General features: G+C 34.1%; 1 long non-coding RNA gene across 1 annotated transcript in view; it reads left to right on the top strand.

Moving 5' to 3' along the window:
* LOC143250604 (uncharacterized) overlaps positions 1-23,293 on the top strand; it is a 31,763-nt gene extending 8,470 nt beyond the window's left edge. The window contains exon 2 of the long non-coding RNA XR_013028256.1: positions 23,042-23,293. This is a non-coding gene — a long non-coding RNA (uncharacterized LOC143250604). The remainder of the gene's footprint in view (positions 1-23,041) is intronic.
* The last annotated feature ends 377 nt before the right edge of the window (positions 23,294-23,670 follow it).

Genomic DNA, 23,670 nt, shown 5'->3' with positions numbered 1-23,670 from the left:
AATCAGTCAGAAAGTAGCACCCTATCATGCATCTATAATCTACGCTAAGTGACTGACTGACACTCTTACAACACACCTACAGCTTGAAGTGTAAAGAATGTCTTATGGCTCAATTCGCCAGCTCCGAATTGCAGAGCCATACCACCAGGCTAATCCGTCAGTTTACCCCACGTACATACACACACACACGTTTTGGGGTGGAGCGTCGTAAATAAAACTTTTGTTTTTAAAATAGCGAGAGAAAACTAGAATAGTTCAGAGACTGCGGCTTACCTCTGAAAATTACATCCAGGTGTGGTATTCTCAAGTTCACTAATAACTTAAACTACAATATAAGTAATCGCAAAGAGCAATATGTTTGACAAAACTTTTGCGCCAAGGTAAGTTTGAGTTTTCCAACTGAATGAGCTGAAACGAGAAACTGGATATAATCTGACAGATGAAACAAATAATTTTGCATTAAACGTAAGAAGAACAAGTTCAAATCAGCCAGGCGTGTTCACAGACAAAACACAGGGCTAGTTTTAGCAACTGAATAATATATAAATAAAATATAGCGAGAGAGATAACCAATATACAAAAGCTAATAGGATGATTACTCTCTAAGCCCATGCGTAACCAACTTCATTATGAATCGTTTGACAATTATAAATAGACAGAATATATATTCCCTTAGCAATACATAATTCACATTTGGTCAATAATGCCGTCAAATATATATAATATATTCAACTATGCTCTCCTACATTCACATTTGGTCAATAATGCCGTCAAATATATATAATATATTCAACTATGCTCTCCTACAGCAATCTTTCTCAAGATAAAACATAGGTGATTCTAAAGGTTAATGACCCAGAACAACAGGTAGATAAAGCAAGAGCAGTTTAGTCAAATATTGATGGGTTTTTTTTCCTGTTTACATACTTCATATAAGTTATTTGGTCAGTTAAAAGAAGAAAAGCAAAATTTGATTCCTATCCTAATTTTTTATTATTCTATTGAAATGTGTAAATTAAAGTAGAGATTCTACTTTGTAATAAAACAATGAGTTATTACATAACATTCATAAATCGAAAAATAACACGCAAAGAGTAGGTTTTATAATAAATCAACATATTTCTTATCAAAGCTACTTTATTCTAAATATCGATAATTAATCATTGTGATTGAAAACCAACACTTGACGGTTTGTTTAGAATAGGCCCGGCATGGGCAAGCGTGTTAAGGCGTGCGACTCGTAACTTGAGAGTCGCGGGTTCGCATCCCCGTCGCGCCAAACATTCTCGCCCTTTCAGCCGTGGGGGCGTTATAATGTGACGGTCAATCCCACTATTCGTTGGTAAAAGAGTAGCTCAAGAGTTGGCGGCGGATGGTGATGACTAGCTGCCTTCCCTCTATTTTCACACTACTAAATTAGGGACGGCTAGCGCAGATAGCCCTCGAGTAGCTTTGAGCGAAATTCAAAGCCAGAACCAATTGTTTAGAATAAATGAGTAGATAATCATTAAAAACTAAAAAATAACTTGGAAACTTGTGATAAAAATGTGGTTAAAATTGAAGAGCACAAAAGCGATTCTAAAACGGTAGTGAACAACTAAAGAAAAATACAAGAAATTACAAAAAGATCTGGTTTACCAAAACACGCTGTCTACATTATTACTGAAAAACGCATGAGAAATGGAAATAGTGCGAATTAATACAAGTATGGTGATGAAGCATGATTCCTGCAAAATCTGGAAAAAGAATTATTCGGAAAGTTCTCACATTAGTGCAAAAGGTTTGGCACAAGAGAAGTTAGTCAAGAAAGTCAAAAATTAACGATTCTACGATACATTAATTAACAAAATTAAAGTGCACAAGTGAAATCAAAATGCAAATATCTGTTAAAAATAATACATAATGGGAAGGAGATTTTTCATTGAATACTTGAAGAAATCTTGATGATTTCTTCAAATAAATTTTATGGTCAGACGATTCCAAAATAGAAATTTTCTTCACTGAAAAGCGGCGATACGGGTGGGAGGAGAATTTCATGAAAAGTTCAACATCCCCAGTGGTAAACATGGAAGGATTTATGAGATGGTGTTGGCTGGGTTTTCTCATTCAGAATCTGACAATTTTTTTATTATAAAAATACCAAAGAATACTTCAAAATATCAATGTGTTTTGCAATTTCATTGGTTACGTTGTACAAAAAGGCTTATTAGAAAAAAGTTTGTATAATGATCCTAAGCGTTCTACAAACGAAATTTCTCAGAAAAAAAGACAATTACGGATTGGCCATCTAAGTCCCCACACATGAATGACATTGAGATATTATGGATTGACTTGAAGACTGCAGTATAAAAAGGAAACCAAAGTCGATTACAAAACTCAGAGCCGTACATGTTGAAGAACCGGCATAAATATATCCTGTGAGATGAAAGATATTTTCAAAGTACAAAAAAATATTACACGCTGTATAGGAAATAAAATGTTGGTACACAAAATACTAAAGCACATTGCTAAAATACTTTTGTGAAAGTTTGATGCTTGTTTTTTTTTTAATTTCGTGAAAAGCTATACTAGAGCTATCTGCGCTACCCGTCCCTACTTCAGCAGTGTAAAACTAGAGGGAAAGTAGCTAGGTCAATTTTCGGTGGCATCAAACTATCTAAGGCTCACCAAATGTCAGAATATAGTTCTGGTCAGTGTTGGATTTGTCATGAAACCTTATTGTTTGCATATTCAAATATATTTTAATATAACATAATAAACTCTCTTTATTGCAGATCATTAGCTGACGTGGCCAGCTTAGTATACTAAGGAAAGCTGTAATTCCATTTAGTGAGAAACAGATTATTTTATTATTATAAGTTAATCAATTACTATAAATGAATTAAAAAGTATGAGATCGAGTGGCATCGCCGTATTACAGAAACATGTAGCATCCCGCTCGTACAGCGGTATGTCTACGGATTTACAACGCTAAAATGTGGCTTTGCTGTAAGAAAAACACACAAACACACAGAGAAACATATCGAATAAACATTTGTTAAAATTTAAATAAACGTTCTTTTATATCTATTATAATCTCATAACAGAAAAGCAAGCATTGTTATGGACTTGAAACAACTTAAAAATTGAGTACTTAAATTTGGGGCAATAAAAATCACCGGTTGGAGAAATAAACGTTACAAGAAAACTAAAAATTGCTATGACTTCTAAGATGTTTTATTTTTAACTATATATATAATTTTTTCGGGTATTTTATAAACCATCATTCTTATTATTATTTCATACCTTTTAAAATTGCACCCAGTGGCACAGCGGAATGTCTGCCGAATTACAACACTAAAAACTTGGTTTTGATACTCTTGTGAGCAGAGCACACATAACCCAGTGTGTGGATGTGTACACAACTACAAATAACAAACAAACTTCTGAAATTTAATACTAATTATTTTAAGAAATGTATACATCTAAGTTTTCAATCTCAGAAAGGCACACATTTATTGCATATAGAAATATGTATTTAGGTCCAATCCGTTTACTTTTAAAGTCACTTATTAACATTTTAAAACTCCGATAACTACTTCAGTATCAAAACTATATTCCAAATAATAAACAAATCACCAGTAATTTCTTTCATACTATTTATAGATGTTTTTTTCACAGAAAGTATCACAATATTTAGAGGTTATATTATAAATTATATATTTAGTTCTTTCAAATAAAAAATTTTCATCAGTTGTTTGTTTTTAGTTAAGCATAAAGTTATGCAGTGGGTTATATATGGTCCGCCCTCCATGGGTATCGAAACCCGGTTTCTAGGTAGGTATATCCGTAGACATGCTGTGTCACTGAAGGGGGACATTTTTTTCATCCCATCTCGGGAATTAAAGTTACATTACCCTATGCAACATTAGAATGTTTTTTATTTTGTCTTAAGTAAAATATTTTTTCTTGTTTCAAATTATTCCGAGATAACTTGTTTAGTACGTAGGAGATTTCTGAGTGACTAATATATCTTTCTAGGTACAGATATATTAAATAAGAACATTCTTGATCATACAACTGATGTTAATCATACAACTGCTGGATTCACATCTACAAAACACATACTTAGATTTCTTCAATCACATTAACTCGATACACCCCAACGTTAAGTTCACCTGTGAACAGGAAAAACTAACCAAATAGCATTTCGTAACCTCAAAATCACTAAAACTTATACACAATTCAAAACAGAAATCCACAGTAAAATCACCCATACTGGATTATGCATTCTTTGGGACTCAGCACATGAAACATACAAAAATTAACATATTAAGCAACCAAATAAAAACAGCCAAAAACTATGTTCACCCGATAAAATTAACGATCAAATTAACAAAATAAAGCAACACTTCATCAACATCAACCAACTTCCTAAAAAAACCGTTGAAAAAATTATACACACACATCTAGCTCAACAACAAACAAACAACAATAAATTCCAAGATACAACAAACTACAAAACCGTATACTGCTACATACCATATGTTCCCGACATCAGCGAAAAAAATAATTAACATTTGGAAAAAACTCAACAAAACAGAACATTTTAGTAAACACCAAATTTATTCAAAACCAGGTTCAAAACTACGTTCTATACTATGTAAAAACTACACTGACAAACACAACATCAACATTAATTATAAAATACAATGTGATAACTACCACGACTTCTGTATTGGAGAAACAAGTAGAAAAATGGAAACCAGATTCAAAGAAAACAAAAAGTTACCTTCACATGTTTTTGAACACTGCAACTCAAATAAACACAACATAACCATAGAAACATCCGAATAATAAGTAGAGAAACAAACATAAACAAACGCAAAATCAAAAAAGCCCTACTTATACAGCAACTAAAACCAAAAATCAACGAATATAAAAGAATACCTTTCTATCAAAACTAATTAATAACCTAACTTCCCCCGCAACGCCCCCTGCAATCCCGTTGCCGTTTATACTCTTGTCCCTAAGACATGTGTCCGCCAACGGTCACATTCAAACTCACTCTATTTTAACCTGAAGATGACCTAGGGAGGTCGAAACGTTGTTCTCTCCTTATCAATAAAAGTGTTAACATCGATATCAGCCATTTTTGTTTGTTTTTTTACGTTTCACGTGGCTCTAGAATAAAAATGTTCCAAGCTGATAAGGGAAAGTCTGCAGGCCTACTCTACAAGTGCAAAGTGTTCAGTATAAATCAAAATATTTGTCATTTTTACTTTGAGAGATGACTAATAAGCATTCATATTTTATACATAATTAGAACTTTGTGTAAATATGAAAGTCTACAGTAGTTTGGTTTCTAGTTTATATTACTTTGGTCACAAACGTATCGTTTTGTTTGATATGACTGTGACGGTGTAAACGGCCAACACGACAGAGAAAGACTCCTAGAGATCTTAGCTTTCTACTTGAAAAAGTAAATAATTACCTTTATAAGGAGTAGGATTTCAAAGATTACTATTATTCACAGTTATATAATTACCTTTCTCCTTCCCGGCATGGCCAGGTGACTAAGACACTCGACTCGTAATCTCAGGGTCATGGGTTAGGATCCCCGTTGCGCCAAACATCCTCGCCCTTTCAGCCGTGAGGACATTATAATGTTACGGCCAATCCCACTATTCGTTGGTAAAAGAGTAGCCCAAGAGTTGGCGGTTGGTGGTAATGACTAGCTGCCTTCCCTTTGTCCCCCGTTAGTACAGCGGTATGTCTACGGATTTCAACGTTAAAATAAGGTGTTTGATTCCTCTCGGCGGGCTCAGCAGATAGCCCGATGACGCTTTGCTATACAAAAACGCACGCACACACACGCCTTCCCTCTAGTCATACACTGCTAAATTAATGACAGCTAGCGCAGATAGCCCTCGCGAAATAAAAAAAAAAAAAACTGGGAAAGGACTTTGTACACCCATTAAGCAAGAACGTTTATTAGATAATTGTTGAACTAATTAACGGTAATATTCGAGCTATACTTAAAAACGAAGAAATATTATGGAAACTAGAAATTAAGAAATAACTTAGAAATTTAACAGGAAAATATTTTGAAAATACTAAGAAAAAATTGAATTCATAGCGCTCCCAAAATACGTTTATCCAAGTAGATAATTGTATACCAGAGTAAAAGCGAGTTCTGAAGATAATGGTATTTTTATGAAAAACCGTGAAAGTGAAGGAGAAACTCGACTCCCTATTGAAAACGTGTATAAATAAGGAAACGTCACTACTTATCCCTCATAAACTTCGTATTCCACTTAATCAACTTTATCGAAAGAAGCAAAAATATTCGAAGAGTTTCAGAGCTTGAAATAGAGATAATGGAAATTGAAGCATTACAAGCTACAGTGGCGAATCAAAAACTGAAATACGTATAAAGTAGCTCTAACGTAATTAAGTTTTTGTTTTTCCTATAAAGAAAGCTTAAAATTCTAATTGAAATTTGGAAAAAAAATTGTAAAAAAAAACAACAAGAAAGACTGAGAAAAGAAAAATGATCTTCGGAACATCTCTTTTCTTTGTTTGTTTGTTTATAACCAAGCAAAAGGTAGCTGTGCTCTGACCATCACGGATATCGAAAGCTGATTTCTATCGGTGTGAGCCAGCTGTACCACTGTGGACTTAGGAACATCTCCAAGAGGACATAAACTGCCATAAAGGAAACACGTAAGGTCAAGAAATTTTGATATAAGATGAAGAAAAAAACCTGTCACCCAAGCGGTTTCGAAAGGTTGACAGGAATGTGATTCCTAGTTTGCTACTGAAGAAGAAAGGTTTAACACTTTAGAAAACACTCGGGATTTAGGGATTTTATGATCAAATGTTACGTAGAAGTAGTAAAAGAACTTTATGCAGAAGAATAGAAGAAATTATCATGGATTTGCGAATGGAAGATTCTGAACTCCCAAAAAATATTTTATTTTTATATATAGAAATAGAAAATATTATTCATATCAAAGACGTAAGTTTACAATGATAGGAAAAAACTCTATAGGAAAAACAAAAACATTCAAATATACATGTCAATATAACACACAAACATTTAACTTAAAACTGTGCACAAAACAAGTATGGCTACTTTAATAAAATTAAAATCCTTCTAATACCCCACGTGGAATACCTGAAGGTTTTTAATTTTGTTTGTTTTTTGAACTTCGCACAAAGTCAAACGAGGGCTTTCTGCGCTAGCCGTCCCTATTATAGCAGTGATAAACTAGAAGGAAGGCAGTTGGTCGACATCGCCCACCGTCAACTCTTGGGCTGCTCTTTTACCAGTTAATAGTGCGATTTACTGTCACATTATAACGACCCCAAGGCAAATAAGAACGAGAATGTTAGATGACAGGGATTCTAATCCGAGACTCTTAAAAAAGCTAGTCGATTGTCTTAAACATCAGGCCGTGTTAAGCCATTTAATCCTTAATAAGACGGTTTTAAAGCAGAAAGAAATTAGACTCTAAAACATTAAACAACAGATCAAATGGCATTCATATTAAGAAAGATCTACATAGATTTACGAGAAAGATAACATTAAAAGATTTTTTCAAATAAATATAAAAGAGAACAAATTTGTTGTTAGGCTGAGGTCAACTTTATTCATCAGAGAAGGAAAATAAGTTCAAAATTAGAATTAAATTATATAAAACGTGTTGTATTTTAATAATAAGATAATATTTCCAAGACAGAAAGAAAAGAAAAGAATCTGAGGGTCGCAAGTTCGAGTCTCCGTCACATCAAACACCCTCGCCCTTTCAGCCGTGGAGGTGTTATAATGTGACGGGTCAATCCCACTATTCATTGGTAAAAGAATAGCTTAAGAGTTGGCGGTGGGTGGTGATGACTAGTTACCTTCTCTCTAGTCTTATACTGCTAAATTAGGGGCAGCTAGCGCAGATAGGCCTTGAGTAACTTTGCGCGAAATTCAAAACAAACCAAACCTTTTAGTCGAGTTCATATAATTTTGAACTAAAACAACTGTACCCCGCTGGTACAGCAATAAGTCTACAGATTTCTAACTCTAAAATAAGGGGTTCGATTCCTCTCGGTGAATTCAGTAACAGCTGATGGGAGTATGCTATAAGAAAGCACACACTAAAACAACTGAACTTTATTTTGATGATCATGTGGATTGTATTGAGAAGAGGTTTAACAGAGATTATTTCTGAAAAACTATGTTTATTTGTAGCTGGTCCGGCTTGGCCAAGCGTGTTAAGGCGTGCGACTCGTAATCTGAGGGTCTCGAGTTCGCATCCCCGTCGCACCAAACATGCTCGCTCTACCCGCTGTTGGGGCGTTATAATGTGACGGTCAATCCCACTATTCGTTGGTAAAAGTGTAGCCTAAGAGTTAGTGGTGGGTGGTGATGACTAGCTGCCTTCCCTCTAGTCTTACACTGCTAAATTAGGGACGACTAGCACAGATAGCCCTCGAGTAGCTTTGTGCAAAATTCAAAAAACAAACAAACTATTTGTAGCTACTTGTTTTTGGATTTTCTGTGTAAAAAGAGGAAATACCTCATCATATCTCATGGACACTAACTAGCATCAGCACATGCAAAGTTAGGCTGGATTTTCTGGAAGGTACAACTTTTGATTTTGTTTCAAAAATATTCGATATTACTTAGGTTAAATGATTTAAAAGTAATTTGATAGGAACATCTGAGTTACTCTTTTACTATTTGGAACAAAAGTTATGTTTTTTAAGTTTTTGATTTTTAAATGTATAATAAAGAACATTTTGCGAAAACAGAAAGGATTGAACTTTTGTATTACATGTCAAAGTTTAAAAACCCTGACATGTCGTACATAAACATAAAATATTCGACAGTTTCCTTATCCGTTCTGTGTAGAATGTTTCCTTTGAATTTATTATAATCCTGTACAAAATACGAAAACTAACTTTAAAGTATTTGCAGTCATAGGTTACTCCGTATCCAAATAAAATAATATTTATGTATCGCTATTTTTGACTACTTTGATCAAATTAATTGCCTCCCAGAAGATGGACGTTAACCAGTAGACTTATAGCATAAAACGTCCAGCATGTAGCTCTGCGTTTAACAAACAAACAAATCGATTAATGAAACGCCTCAAATCTTCTTATTTATGGATAACGTTTTCACTAAAACTATAAATAGCAAATACGAATATTTGCCACTCTATGTACTACTTCAGTGGACTTTCTTTTGTGTCAAATAGTTTTAAATTTGTGCTTCAAATACTATTTTCATTTGCATCGTTGGTTTATGTATATATTTAGTGACTTGTTACTGAAAACAATAATAATGCTTCAATAAACGTACTAGTGAAATGATTCTAAATTATTGTATCTTGAGAGATTTGTTAAAACCCTATACTGCACGTGTTGTTCCACAAATGCGCTTAGTACTTTGGATCATGTGTGCGCTATAATAGTAGTGGTGAGATCTTTGATAAAACGAGCGTAAGCCAAGAACTGTTAGTTGATGCCACTGACTAGCTGCCTTTCCCATAGTCCAATACTTTAAAACTACAGATTATTTTACGCAGATAACCAATGTGTAGTTTTAAGCGAAAATCTGAAATAAACAAATTATACATTTCCACTACGGTCTGAACTCAACAAACCAAAAATTATCTTTATCTTATTTTTTTTCTCTTATTTATCTCAGAACAATAGCAGGACCTGTAAAACATAATTATTATTATTCTAAGTAACGCTAGATCAATCGTTTTTAGGGATAATCGTCTCAGTTTGAGGTATATACACTCTAAGAATTTTATGCAATCTATAAATCTGCCTATTGATCGTACAACTGAAATTTATTCTATCTTAGAAACTTAGTTTAGTAAACATTGGCTCCTCCCAGTAATATTTGTTAAGTTTCTTTTAGTTCATCGTTTGTAGTTGTGTTTTACAGTTAAGACCTTTCCACTCGAAGCAGTGCCATCAAGGAAGATTTCTTGTTTTAGACATATGGGAAATACTTCGGTTATTTGTTTATCAGTGATTCGAGCCCTAAGTATTTCACCACACTATAGAAATGTAAAGCTGTTGGGTATTTTATTCGTGTTTTTTAAATACCAATTTACTAACTGGTTTTAATGTCGATCAATAGATTAACTACATTCGTTCTATACGTTGTTCTCCTTTCATCTTAAAGTAAACAGATTTTTCTGTTGTATCTTACTTATTCTGATCAACATTTCTTCAAAAAACTAATATATCTGTTTGTACAGATGCAAGCATATACTTGTGTCTGAAGGTAAGTAAAAAAGTATGTACATATGTAAATATATGCGTTTCTCAGTCATATCGTGTTTACGTTGGACGTAGTTTCAAATATCCATTATCAATAAGAAATTTATATCATCTCATCTCAGACAGTAAAAGAAACGTCTAATTTTCAAAGAAACGAAAATAATTGTAATCATAGAAACAAAGGTTTACTTCCACTCGTACCCCCGATAGTATAGCGGTAAGTCTCCGGACTTACAACGCTAAAATCAGGGGTTCGATTCCGCTCGGTGGGCTTAGCAGATAGCGCAATGTGGCTTTGCTATAATAAAACAAACAAATAAACTTCCAGTCTTAAAGATTAATGGTTATTGTAACCATACAGTTGAAGTGTTAAACTGTTATAAAAAAAAGGATTAAGTATAGACATGAAGATGAAGGTTTAGGTACATTTGAGAGGATGAATAGTTAATTTTATTCGTATATATGAAGGATTGGTTCCAACGACAAACATGAAGGTTACACTTTAACAAAAACCAGAAGAGTGACTTAGGCATAGCGAAGGTTATTAATTATAAAAAAGAAGGAATAATAGTTCTAAGTACAAAAATAAAATCTTTAGGTCTCCTACTCTTTTGGATACTAACGGTTCAAATCTTTAAAATAGATCACTGAAAGTATTAAAACTCCGGTAGAAAGGTTTGGTTTGTTTATAATTTCGAGCAAAGCTACTCGATGGTTATCTGTGCTAGCCGTCTCTAATTTAGCAGTGTAAGCCTAGAGGGAAGGCAACTAGTTATCACCATCTACCGCCAGCTCTTAAGCTACTCTTTTACTAACGAATAGTGGGATTGAACGTCATATTATAATGCCCCGACGGCTGAAAGGACGAGCATGTTTGGAGTTATGGGGATTCGAACCCATGATCCTCAGATTACAACTCGAGTGCCTTAATTACCTGGCCATGCCGGGAAGTAGAAAGGTAATTATTTAACTGTGTATAAAAGAAATCTTTGAAATCCTACTCTTTATAAAGGTAATTATTTACTTTTTCAAGTAGATAGCTAAGATCTCTAGGAGTCTTCCTCTGTCGTGTTGGCCGTTTACACCGTCACAGTCATATCAAACAAAACGATACGTTTGTGACCAAAGTAATATAAACTAGAAACCAAACTACTGTAGACTTTCATATTTACACAATTTTCTAATTATGTATAAAATATGAATGCTTATTAGTCATCTCTCAAAGTAAAAATGACAAATATTTTGATTTATACTGAACACTTTGCACTTGTAAAATAAGCTTGCAAATTTTTATTTATCAGCTTGGAAAATTTTTATTCTAGAGCCATGTGAAGCTTAAAAAAATACAATTTCCTTACCATAATATTTATTTATTTGTTTTAATTCTACGATAATTGCTAAATTTAGCAGCAAAAGACTGGAAGGAAAGCAATTAGTTACTACCACCATCCGCCAACTCTTGGGCTACTCTTTTCACCAACAAATAGTGGGATTGACCGTCACATTATAACTCTCGCACGACTGTAAGGGCAAACATGTGTGGTAAGATGGGACTCAAACCCGTGATCAGCAAAGTCCGAGTTGAGAGTTCCAAACCACATGATCAAGCGAACCACAAATCTTTGCCCAGAAATAAAAAAATGGTGCAATTATATGTTGTTTTTCAGATTAATATGAATGTGATGAGCAATGTACATTATGCACATTTTTGCAGAGTTTGATTGTCAGCTCTGTAGAACCTCTATTAAATTACTTTCAAAATAACTTGTATTCCGCCATTATTTATACTGCAGTGAATAAATCTAAAAAACATCTAACATGTCACGTGCAATAGTGAGTACTGGAATGAGCTTTTTAAACACTACTCTCTAATGTCAAGGGATCCTTACTTTACCCACCACAAAGTTTACGCTGTGTACTAATTCTAACGCTAACAGTAGAAAGTGATGAATTTAATCTGCGTTTATTTAGGTGAGTCAATTTGTTTTTCTATTTCTAAATATATATTCTTGAAAGCATAACTCGTCATTGGACAGTAAGAAAGAATTAATAAAAATACAAAATATCTTTCTCCTCGTCACCCGATCACTCTTGTTCCCAGAATTCATTTGGCATACGTCAGTTAAGAACGAGATTGTATTATTTATTACATTCGTCTCTTTCTCACATCTATTCATCTTTAAGGGTAACACATTTTTAATCCAATGAAATTTGCTTGTTAATAATTATATAATGTCTATTGTTAGCAGTATCCTAATCTATATACTACTTTCCTGTGTGGGTTAATCTAGTTAATAATGACTAATGTTAGCAGTATCCTAATCTATATACTACTTTCCTGTGTGGGTTAATCTAGTTAATAATGACTAATGTTAGCAGTATTCTAATCTGTATACTACTTTCACGTATGAGTTAATTTACTTGGCCAACCATATGACACATATTTTCCTTAAAAAAAATAAACTCAGACATACTATACTATTATTTAAAAGCAGTAGTTGTGTCTTTGTCGTAGCAAGAACATAGAAATTTCAATATATCCATGAAATATCTTGAACAGAGCTTTTATAGGAACTATAATGTAAAACTGTCAATAGATAAATAAGTAGCTTTAATTGAGTTATTTTTAAGGAAAACTGAAAAAAATTATCTGAAGTTATTACCTTTTAATCAACACTTTCTGCTGCTACGAATTCTAAAAACTGTCTTTCAGAAATATAAAAAGAGAAACATAAAAACATTCTCGAAAACTGTTATTTAAAAATTTAATTAACACGAAATTAATATTTATATCACGAATAATGTCCGTAATACAAATGTTGGATAAGCAACATTAACAACTTTTTAACATAAATTAACAAACAAAATTGAGTTGAAAACAAAAAATGTTAAATCAATTTCATTAAAATCAGCTGGTTATAAAACTGTGTATATAAGAAGGTTTTGATATCCACAATAATTCTTAACGACCATAGAAACGCGTATCTAACCTGTATAAAGGACAGTGTGTGTCACGTCACGCTTTCTCGAAATAGGAGGAGTCATATAAGCCAAAATGCATTAATTCAGATAGAATAGTGCGATAGTTGTCTACCCATTACGAAACCTAAGAAATGTAGTAAATATTGGCATGATAAGCCGAGAGTAAGGAAGTAATGTGAGATCATCTAGTGTCTCATAGCCAAGAGCATATAATTTATGATGAAAGTAAAAATATCGATTGAATTTTATATTTAAATTGTTTTGGATTTAAGGTATTTTATGTTATATCATCAACGTTTTTAATGAAAACAAAGCCATTGTTGGAGCGCAGTGTTACCAAAACACACTGGCTTTTCTATATATTATAATTTCGCAAAATTTATCCACTTCAGTTACCTACACAATGTGAGGTTAGAATGTAATTACTCTGTCATTTTTGACGGGCTATACGTTAGCTAGTAAGCAAGTTACTGCGACTTATTCATTGTGGTTTTACAAGATTTCCGTTTCTACGTGGAAGTTATTTAACATACAAAATATATACTATGATAATAACAAATATGTCATAATTTTACTTTTTACTAACTCTAGAATCGACTTTCGCATTCCAGAATAGGGATACTGGTCGAGTACTCGCTCTCAATTTACAGATTTAGTCTCCACTACAACAAAACTGAAAACATTGACTTCTGACAAAAATTGAAAACGTATACTTGTGACGACAAGTAGAAGCAAGGGCCCAGCACGGCCAGGTGGTTAAGGCGTTCGACTCGTAATCTGAGGGTCGAGGGTTCGAATCCACGTCTCACCAAATATGCTTGCCTTTTCAGCCGTGGGTGCGTTATAATGTGGCGGTCAATCCCACTATTCGTTGTTAAGAGAGTAGCCCAAGAGTTGGCGGTGAGTGGTGGTGACTAGCTGCCTCCCTTTAGTATTACACTGCTAAATTAGGGACGGCTAGCGCAGATATACCTCGAGTAGCTTTGCGCAAAATTAAAAAAAAAAACAAAAAACGCAGAAGCACGACAAGGTAAAGAAAATAAACACTTGTTGGAACAAGAATGAGTGGCAATGACGCAGCACTAAAGAAAAAAATACAGGCTTGTAACTTTAAGAGCATTTATTAACCTTAACGCAAGAAGATGAAAAAACATATATACTTTTAGGTTAAGAGTAAGTGGTAACAATCTTTTGACAACGAAGTAAAATAATAAGTTGTTGCAAAAAGGTAAGTGGTATTGACACTAAAATGTTACAAATAAATAAAATTGTCAAATATTAGGATAATATGTTTGATTTTTATCCATAGCTGTTGTTCTTGAGATGAAAAAAAACTAAAATATGTTATTCTTTTATATACGACGTTACTAAGAAATAATGTCTTATTATTACATTTGCATCGATCAATCTTTTCTTTAAATGCACGACTTACATTAATAATAAAAAATCATACCACATGAAACTTACATCGTGAAGAAGTTTAGGAGATATAACGGTCTTCCAGTTGGCCAAGCACATTGACTGAAAACGTTTCTATTGATATTCGTGAATATGACTCTTTGTTGTTTTCTGAATGTCCTGCTGAGACTGCGTTTCTACCTCCTACCTGACGATTTCCCTTTTTTATCAATATGACTTTTTGAACAAGAATGCAATGTTTGTAGATGCAGAATCCTTATATTTTGCCTTCATTGTGAGAATATATAAGATATAATGTTATTATGAACTGAAGTTAAGTATTGTATGGCGTAACTATTAGTACTTTTTTTCGGAGTTCATTAACGATATATTATTGGGTTTGGTAATAAAATCGTTTAAATAATCTAACAATGACAAGCTTTAAATAGTGTTAAGTTTATTTTATCAAGGTACTATGTGGTTAAAACTGAGTACCTTTGATGTTTAAATATACATACAAGTGTAAAGAAACTTTAACTAAAAAATAAAGAAGTAAGATTCGGAGAACCGGAAAGCAAAGAAACAAGGTAAAAGTCAGTCAGCCAGTCAGTATATTTTGGTAGTGGTTTTGATTTTATATCTTACAAACCCCGAAGGAGCTTGCGAGACAACCAGAGCGCAAAAAAAACGTTCGTGTTTTTTCAGCTCGGCTCGTGGAAATAAGATCTCGTTCTGCTAGGAAACAATGATGGCATTACTTGGAGGGTATGATAGATACTGAATTACTCCAGGTGGGTCTCAACTGACATTAATATTAAAATTGGATGGGGGAAGCTGTGAAACAGGATGGGTAGTAAAGAGAAAGTTGGCTTGGCTGTTTGCCAATGGTAGCTTGAAGGATGGCTAGGTGGTTCTTGGAAGACAATTAAGGCCAAGGCTTGGGTGAAGTAAAAGTTACTAAATTAAGATTAATTGATTGGAACAAAATTTTTAGATAAAAATTGTTGCTTTTTATTTTCTTACTTTGGCTACAACTTTGTTTTAACTTCAAGTGAGAAAGCATCTTTTTAGACAGAGACCACGGGTTACAATATTCCAAGGCGATAATTTTGCTGTGGGGGTAAACGAGAGTGACCCGAGAAAACCTACTTTCACGGTCAGGGCGCCGAATAAAATACTCTTGCCGTGCCCGGCTATAGCTGAAAGATAACAAACAAGGTTAATAATACTACTAAAACGTGAGAAGGGATTTATACATCTTATAGGGCCAGAAAAACATCCGGTTGGATTAGCTGGCAAGGAAAAAGACGTCGTGGTCATTGTTGGAATTGTGGATGTCAGAGTTAGAAGGTTTCTGGGGCATGCTTGAACAGTAGAGTGGTCGAATAAAAGATGCGTGAATCTGTTGTTAGTCAGGTGTTGAACGAAAGAATCTGGGAAAGTTAGTGTCTTGTTCTTCAACGATTTGCCTTTCTTGACGATCCGAGTTTCGATCTACTGGCTGGATGTTGGCTAGTTGTCAGTAGAGGACAATGTGTTGGCTGTAGTGATATGTGTGGTTTGGATCTGCTGGCTGGATGTTGGCTAGTTGTCAGTAGAGAACAATGTGCTGAATGTAGTGATATGTGTGGTTTGGGTCTGAGCTGTAGTAGTTGTTATCTTCAGGACTGGTGGTAGCTGAGTGAATTTAGTGCTGATGCTTGTTGTTTTCGTCTGTTGGCTAATGTGTGTGATCGTCTATATGAAGTTGTTCTTAACATGTAGGAAATATAAAGCTGTATTGATGATAGGTGGGGCTATGAGAGGCGGTGTGAGTTTCCTTGATAAATGTGGTTGTAAGTTAGGCTTGCTGTACTTGTAAAATTGTAGTGATGGTCAACGATGGAAGCGTTTGTCTTTAAAGTGAAAAAAAAACATAAAAGGAACAGCCATTAACTAGAATGTGATCAGCTACTGGTTTGGAGATGGTTACTACCTTCATGACTTGGTTGGGGGCAGTAGTTCTAGATAGGATTTAGTGAAACACTTGGAGTTTAGATGATGGCTTCTTCGAGTGAGTGCTGGATAACTGCTGAGGAGATAAAAGGATAGACTTTCCTAAAAAAAACAGAAATGAAATTAGTTGGGTTTTTAGTGATAGAACACCTGACATTAATGTCAGCATTCTAAGGTTTACATAGATAAGTAAAGTCGGTCAAGGTAGAGGGTTGGAGGGAAACTCCGCCTCGACAAAGGATTTTTGTTTTTTTCTGGTTTACATTGCTCAATAAAGAAGATTATTTGGCGTGGGGTTAAGTCCAGAGGTAATTCATCAAAAATTACCGGTGGGTTATTCGAAAGAGAAGAAATTGTTGAGTTCAGAGACATCATGGTAGCAGTCAATTCCACACGTCTGGTCAGTTTGACTACTAGACTCGAAATGAAAAGTAAAAAGGTCTCCATTAGGGTAGGAATTGGTGAGATAACGTTAAATCACTTGGTGATTTTTAACATTGTCTTACCTCAAAGTACGTGTGGCCATCGTTCCACCCATTCCTACTTCGAGTGCTTTTGTAACTTTGTAATTCTTCAGACTAAACGAAAAGTGTGTATATAACTACATTTCTGCCTCCTCCCGTGTTACAGTGAATGTCTGTGGAATTACAACACCAAACACCGGTTGTTGATACCCATGGTGGGAAGAGCGCAGGTAGCCCATTGTGTAGCTTTCTACTGAACGTCAAACAAAGAAACAAAACAAGTTAAATTTATTTGTTGTAAACAAAATGCATGATAAAGGAAAGGGTTGATATCGGAAGTGAGACAAGATGCTTCCATGGTCATACTTTGCTTGTGGTAAATATTATAGCTATTTAACTGGTAAGGCATAATAACAAACACGCTGATTTTGGAAATGTTTAAATTTGTTGAGTAATTAGAAAGGATTATCAACTGGTTAAACTCGTCTCAAGTTTATAACTAGATCAAAGGTCAGAGTAAAACACGAATTAGGAAAGGTCATACCCGCTTTGAGATTGCACGTGTCAAAGACTTACAAGTGTTGTAATGTTATCCCACCCATTGCTACCTTGTTTCCTTTATTTAGGGTGCTAAAATTCTTACTCCTCATTTTTTATTTAAACTTTTTTTACACTTATCTTATAGGGTTTTTTTTGGTGCTAAGTCTAGAGAGTGACTAAGCTCTAGACCTATCCCTCTCAGATATAATAGTACTGTCTGTTGTATGTCCACGTAACTATTTTGCAAGATTTGGATGGATCTTTACCAAAACTGATATGCGATTCATTATGTCCATGCGGAGGTACATACAAATTTTCAATTTTGAAGTTTTTATGGGTGTTTACACATTTGCTTTGACCCCTCTTGATGAGGTACTAAATCTATAGAGTAACTAAGCTATAGACCTATCCCTCATAGTTTTTCTTAGAGCTATCTTTCGGCGTTTCCTGGCTTTTGCTGATATCTTTGCTATAGTGCTCTTTTCATCTAGCCAGGATGACAGCGTTTTCTTTGGCTGTACTACTGGCTAAGGTTTGTTTCTAACTTTGTTTCTATTCTTACAGTAGTTATCTCTTCGTTGGAGCAAAGACTTCAAGGTTATAAACACAGGATTTTCTTCTTTTTCCTTGTTTTTGTTTCCATGAAAGGCATATTTTAAAAATCGCATTATTTCAACCACAACCTTAGATGTCAATAGGTCACACTTAGTTTGAAAACAATGCAAAAGTAAACTATACAACTTATTGTTCATGATTTTAGTGCAAATTGCTCGATCAAAGCCATGTCAGACTTCAAGGTAGTGTTTCCCCACACATAGAAGGCTCACATCTTAGGTACTTTGCGCCATAAAACACCAAATTACGTCTTAGGTACTGAATGCTATGATAGAATTAATTTGTCCAACACAGAACCCTCGAGTCCAATGTATACAATTGAAAACTTCGCTTCCATAGGTTAGATCATAGTTAGAACCTGGATCTAGGTAATATACTTAGTCCATGTACTTTTATCTAGCAGATTCAGCTTTAGGATGAGCGCATAGCGTGTGCGCATAAGAAGTCGTGCACCCGCACGTAATATGAAGGCGGGTTCTTTCTTGGTAACTCACAAAGTATGATCGTAATCATAGAATATGGCTACTAGTATATTCTTAGCTCGTTATTAGTGTTGCAGAATGGTTATTATTATAACTAAGGTTATAAACAAAACTATGAAAAACGCTTTTAGCCAATTTAGCGTAATTCAATCGTGTGCATATAGATTTTTACAAGGAAAAGGCAGGAGAGAGCTGTGTCTTTTTACAACAACATTAGTCAGTCAGATATTCAGGTTGACAAATTTGTAGTTTCGTGAAATTTTTGTTATACTCTACCAACTTTCACAAGTGCTTTGGCGACTTGCTATTCAGTGATTTACCAATGACTATTGTGTGTGAAATGCTTACAAAGTTTTGTTTACATGCTGTTTGCAGTGTACTTGAGATTTTAATTTGTAATGCGTGTACTGCATATCTCGTTATTTTCTACTACAAATATAACCATACTTATAATAAATGCAGTGTAACATCACTCAAACTCCTCTTTTGGATACATTATTCTTATTTATAAACATTTTCAATGGGCACTACCCTAACACTTTACAGTACAGTTATTGACTGATGGGTCAGATGGCTGATCAAATTTTAATGATGTCCACTGTGCTGTTGTTTCTCGTTACATAAACAATTTGAAAAGTTCTTGTTTATAAATCACTTTCCATTTTTGAATACTTCTTTACCTGTGTGTTTATATAATAAAGTCACATGTTATTACGTGATCTGACGTCTAATACTAGTGACCAGTTAAGATGAGTGTGACACACATTCAGCGTTGCTGCTATATTTTTATTTTTATTCTTATCTGCATATGTATTCAAACCTTCTAGTTGCACAGCGGCACGTATTCGGACTTACAACGGTAGAAATTGGGCTTCGATAACCCTGGTATGCAGAGCACAGATGGTCTATTGTGTAACCTTGTACTTAATTACAAATGCATATGTATTCAAATACTTCAGTTGGGTGTTATTTTATTAAGTTACAACTAATACAAATATAACCTTAATACACACACGAAGATTTGATTTTACATACCTTGTAGATTTTTTAATATTTTTGTGATAGTTAAACACTTGAGTTAACATACTCTATTTCGCCTATGAAAAATATGTTGTAAAATTAAATACATTATTTAGCGAAACGCTCACCATATCCCCCGATAAACTCTTGAGAGGATTGCCCTTTACCAGGTTATTTCACATTATACGGGCTGTTGTTATAGCAGTTCTGTTTTTTATGCTGCCGTGATAGATACTCAAATTTGAATGCTACGCTTTTATTGAGCGCTGGCAGGTAAAGCTCCTCTTTGGTGAGAATACTGCTGATGTTGCTGAATTTTAGTTTCGTTTTTAGTCTAATTGTGATCAATATTTGTGATATCTGACACGTGATGTGTTGAACCATCGGTTCTTACTCATCACCAATCTCAGAACAAGTAACTCTTGCGCCTAATCCTGTTAGTGTCATCTATTGTGTTAATTAAGAACTAGCTAACTCAACAACTATAAACCGTTCGAGATGTTTTGTCTGTGTATTAATGTTGGTGAAAGGTCACTAAAAATTATTTGAAATTTTAAAGACTTACGTCCATCTTTTAAAATGTTTTCATTTTCTGTCGTTTCATAAGATTCATATTCTCAATACATTTTAATTCATTTTAAATGCCTATCTTCACTTGCATGACAAATGCAAAACATTCTTACATATGTTATCGAAACAAATAAATTCATTTATATCTCGCCTTTATAAAGAAACAAATGTAATGTAATCGCATGTAATTAACCAGGAAAACAGAATCGTGACTGATTTTTAAACTTGAATTTTGCAACGAAATTTCAAGAGACTTTAATTCTTTTGTTTAGTGATCACAAAGTTAAAGATATTCATTAATAAAACAGTTGATATGGTTCACTATACTAGAGATATTAAAAAGGCCCCGTGATATATAATTTCACATTATGTAGATTTTTTTTTAATTTTGTGCAAAGCTGCACGAGGTTTATCTGCGCTAGCTGTCCCTAATTTAACAGAATAAGACTAGAAGGAACACAACTAGTCGTCACCACCCACTGCCAACTCTTTGGCTACTCTTTTACCAACCAATAGTGGGATTGATCGTAACATTATAACGTCCCCACGGCTGAAAGTGCGAGCATGTTTGGTGTGACGGAGATTCGAATCCGTGACCCTCGGATTACGAGTCCAGTTCCTTAACCACCTGGCCATACCAGGCCCGCTGCTACAGCAATAAGTCTATGGATTTACAATTCTAAAATCAGGGGTTCGAGTTCCCTCGGTGGACTCAACAAATAGCCCAATGTGGCTTTGCTATAAGAAAACACACACACAAGTGACAAGGATTTAAACCTGTGACCTTCAGATTACGAGAGGTGCCCAATAACCACCTGGCCATGCCGAGCTACGTTAAGTAGTTATAAAGCGAATATTTGATACTCTTCCCTATGAAACAGCGGAAAGTCAAATTCGTAGCTCGATTCCTAGAAGATAGCCCAGTGTGACTTTGACCTGAAACAAACAAACACTGAAATAAAACTACTTGTACGCGTTGAATGATATAACCTATAAATAGATCTAGTAAAAGTTGACAAAAAATGATTATAATTCTAACTGTGTCAGAGTTTCTAATAGCAAAGCCACCTCGGGTTATCTGCTGTAACCACCGAACACCTTATTTTAGCATCGTATATCGGAAGACTCTCCCAGCGAGAGACTAACGCGGCTATATTGAAAAGAATTATGTAAAATATATAAAAAGAAAATAGCACCTCAACCCCTCCAAAGAAACATTTAACTGTAATTTATCAAACTACTCAAATATAAATCTATTCTAAAGTTACGATTCATATATTAAACGCATAAATCTCACAGTACAAAACATTTAATCAATAATAATTTTACCTTATCTAGTAAGAGAGTGTTTTTCATGTATATTTGTAGTTAAACATAAAGCTACACAATTGGCTATCTGGGCTTTGTCCACTACAGTATCAAAATCCGGTTTCTAGCGTTGCAAGTCCGCAGACATATCATTGTGTCACTGGGAATGTAATGGAAGGAAACTGAGCTGCTGAAAATTCAGAATTCTTTCGTTATAGCCATTGCATAAAAAAAATTGTTGTTTAATAAACTGAAATCTAAATCGTGATAAGCTGTTATATTCAAGGTGATTGTGTACTTTCAAGTTCCAATAGATCAATTGTAATAACGTTTAACACTATTTGAGATCATTCTGACTGTAAGAAAATCATTAGTGTATCTATGCATAATTTCTAACACGAAGACAATTTTTCACACAATTACATTAATGGTATGAGAAATGTAGTTATGATAATTTGTTTGTTTTATTTTCGTGGCTTTACTTTGAGACCCAGACCCATCAGTTGCTAAATAAGTAATATATAAACTAAGTTTACATGTTAAGCTCCTTAGAGGGCATTACCACAACCTAACCCTCTCGCAAACATGACTGCTTACGAACCTAGTCTCAGGATTGTGAAATAGTTCCACATCTGTTAGACGCTTTTTTTTTGATAATCTAAGTTTAATTTTTTCGGGTGGGATTTGAGCTAAAAAAAATCCGCAAACAAGCAAGTGTTCTCCTAACTGAGTTAACGGATTAACCTCTTAACAAGTAGTATTAAGACACTTACTGGCATTCAGAACTAACACAATGACATGTTTAGAATATAATTAGTGGTGTTAAGAATATCTTTAACTTGCCTAGACTTTTTTTCCTTATTAGTGTGAGAATTATTAGAACAAACCTCACGATGTATTAAACTGTGTTATAATTTATAGTTTACTTCGTGTTTCGTGAGTTGGTAGTTGTTATACCTATGCACACAAATTCACGATGATGAGAAACCCACTTGAAGTAAAAATGTATTCTTAATGTATGTGTATTAAAACTTTAATTAAAACAAAGCACAAAACAACGTTTCAACTCTTTTTGGTGATCTTTAAGTTAAAACAAAAAGGTGTTTTAACCTGAATGTGACCTCGAAAGGTCGAAACGTTGTATCATACTCGAGAGTTTTAATGTCCATAACAGCAGTCTTCAGAATACATTTTTATACACTATCCAGTCTGTTTTGGAAAGTTACTGTAATTAAACTAAAACAATTAATAAATAATATTTTAGGTTTTATATCATTTTTCTTCTTCAAAAATACCATACATGTTTGGAAATTTCATTCGTTATTTAATCTTTAACAACTACTTCAGTGTTCTACGTTTATCTAATTTGTCACGTTTTGTTCTTGCTAGATGGCAGCACAATCAAATCGAACAGAAAACTGTACTTTTTCAGATCTAGGAGCCAACTTTGAAAAGCTATGTTATGCAAGAATAAACGTATAATATGGTTAATAATTGTCACGGAATCTCGTTTTGTTAATATATATATATATATATATTATTGGAAGAAATAATGATACCTTAGTTATTTTAAAAGTCAAGCAAATACACAAAATTGTACGAATAATTGATTAATAAAATGTTCATGTTATCATAACAGTACAATTTTGTACAATGAATATTTACCACTTTTGTAGTATTTGATGCCCATTACCCGACTGTCATTAATGTTATTATATTCAAGTCGTAAAGAGCAAATGACATAAATTTACCACTGTGCAGCATTTATTGGTTTGATCGTTTCTCGATACTCATGCGCGTACTGCTACAATGTAGGTGATGCTAACAACAGGTTTGATTTGGTTTGAATTTCGTGCAAAGCTACACGAGAGCTATCTGCGCTACAACAGAACATTTTTATTTTAAATGTCGCTCAAATCTACCTGTGGGTTATCTGCGCTAGCCGTCCCTAATTTAACAGTGAAAAACTAGAGACAAGAGAGCTAGTCATCACCACCCACCGCTAACTCTTGGGCTAT

The sequence above is a fragment of the Tachypleus tridentatus genome, chromosome 1, assembly GCF_004210375.1.
Source record: "Tachypleus tridentatus isolate NWPU-2018 chromosome 1, ASM421037v1, whole genome shotgun sequence".
Taxonomy (NCBI): domain Eukaryota; kingdom Metazoa; phylum Arthropoda; class Merostomata; order Xiphosura; family Limulidae; genus Tachypleus; species Tachypleus tridentatus.
Note: the sequence above shows the minus strand (reverse complement) of the source record. Positions and strands in the feature narration are given on the sequence as shown.